Source organism: Otolemur garnettii, unplaced genomic scaffold (assembly GCF_000181295.1).
Source record: "Otolemur garnettii isolate 467f Iridium unplaced genomic scaffold, OtoGar3 scaffold00163, whole genome shotgun sequence".
NCBI classification, from domain to species: Eukaryota; Metazoa; Chordata; class Mammalia; order Primates; family Galagidae; genus Otolemur; species Otolemur garnettii.
In genome coordinates, this window is record NW_003852558.1 from 1,973,896 (window position 1) to 1,976,316 (window position 2,421).

The window sequence follows — 2,421 nt, forward strand, 5'->3', positions numbered from 1 at the left end:
CCCAAGTAGCTGGGACTACAGGCGCCCGCCACAGCGCCTGGCCATTTTTTGATTGCAGCCATCATTGTTGTTTGGCGGACCTGGACTGGGGATTCGAACCCAGCACCTTAGGTGTATGTGGCTGGCGCCTTAGCTGCTTGAGCCACAGGCGCGGAGCCAAGATTAAGGGTTTTAAATGGATTATCAGATTATCCAGCTGGGTCCATTGTAATTGCTGGGTATTTTTTTTTTTTTGAGACAGAGTCTCACTATGTCACCTTCAGTAGAATGTTGTGGCGTCACAACTTGCAGCAACCTCAAACTCTTGGGCTTAAGCGATCCTCTTGCCTCAGCCTCCCAATGATAAGTGCCCATCACAACACCCGGCTATTTTTTGGTTGAAGTTGTCATTGTTGTTTAGCAGGCCTGAGCCAGGTTCGAACCCGCCACCTTCTGTGTATGTGGCCCGCGCCCTACGCATTGAGCTACAGGCACCAATCCTAATTACTGGGTCTTTATAAGAGGGAGGCAGAATATTGGAAGAGAAGGCAATAGGATGATGCAAGCAGAGATTGGAGTGATACACTTTGAGGATGGAGAACTGCGAGGATGGAGAAATGCAAGGATTGCAGCTCTAGAAACTGAAAAGGCCAAGAAAATGGACTTTCTGCCTGGAGCCTCCATAAGGAATCAGCTCTACTTACTCCTTGACTTCAATTCAGTGAAACTGATCCTGGATTTACGACCTCCAGAATTGTAAGAGAATAAATTTTTGCTTTAATCCACCAAAATTTTGGCAATTTGGTATAGCTTCAACAGGAAAATAGTAATACCCAACTTTGATCAGGGGACCTCTCTTTAAACTGGTTATTTAATATGTATACTATGTATGATAAGGTGTTTCAGGCTCATCTTGTACATTTTCTGCCCCAGACCTGAAATGAACAATTTCTCCAAGGAGTCCTCTTTCCTTTTACTGTGAAATGGTATTTTAAGACCATGAGGGATGTTCATGAGTTTTTGCTTTTTTTTTTTTTGAGACAGAGCCTCAAGCTGTCCTCCTGGGTAGAGTGCAATGGCATCACAGCTCACAGCAACCTCCAACTCCTGGGCTCAAGCGAGTCTCCTGCCTCAGCCTCCCAAGTAGCTGGGACCACAGGCGCCCGCCACAAAGCCCGGCTAGTTTTTGGTTGCAGCCGTCGTTGTTTGGTGGGCCGGGCTGGATTCAAACCTGCCACCTTAGGTGTATGTGGCTGGCACCTTAGCCACTTGAGCCACAGGTGCCAAGCCGAGTTTTTGCCTTTTTAAAAATAATTTTCTTAATTTTATTTTTAATTGTGATAAAACACATGTAACATTAAATTTATCATCTTAACCAATTTTAAGTGTGTAGTTCAGTAGTGTTAACTACATTTTCATTATTTCAACAGCTCTGTGGAACTTTTTCATCTTCTCAACCTGAAACTCTGCTCATGGAGCAACTTTCCATTTGCTCCTCTGCCCTTGGAGTTTTTCCTTTTTTTAAAATGGGAAGCCAGGTATGATGGCTCCTGCCTACAGTCTCAGCTACTTTGGAGGCTAAGGCAGAAGGATCATTTGTGCTCAGGAATTGAAGGCTGTAGTGTGCTCTGGTCACACCTGTGAATAGCCACTGTACTCCAGCTTGGGTGATACAGCAAAACCTTATCTTGAAAGAAGGGGAAAGTAGCACAGTTCTACTGTAAAACTTTTACCAACATATGATTATTTTCCTTTTATTTTTATTTATTTATTTTTGAGACAGAGTCTCAAGCAGTTGCCCTGGGTAGAGTGCTGTGGCATCATAGCTTACAACAACCTGCAACTCTTGGGCTCAAGTGATCCTCTTGCCTCAATTTTTCTGTTTTTAGTAGAGATGGGGGTCTCACTTTTCCTCAGGCTGGTCTTGAACTTGTGAACTCAAGCTATCCACCTGCCTGGGCCTCCCAGAGTGCTAAGATTACAGGCCTGAGCCCCCGTGCCCAGCTGATTATTTTCCTTTTAAGTATACAGATCTTAGGCCACAACTCCATGGCATCTTTGCCTGTTAACCCTAAACTATAGCCTATGAAGGACTTTTTTTAGCAAAGCATCTAAAGAAATGGCTGTTTTTTTTAAAATGGAAAGAGAGTTTTGGAATGAAATATATGCCACAGTAAAATAATGACATTTCATTATTAGGACTCAAGATATTCTCCAGCTCTGGTTTGTTGTAGGTGAATGGATTCTCAAGACAGGGCCTCTGCCCATAGTGCAGAACTCCAGTGCAGGCGCCTCATTTGGGATCCCATCTGTCCATGTTCTGTCCTGTGGCTAAACTTGTTACTGGGCAGAAATAGTTTCCATGAGACAGTTCAGTTCAGATCTGAGGTCCAGCTCTATGAGCCATGAGAAATTTTTGTCTTTTTTTTTTTTTTTTTTTTT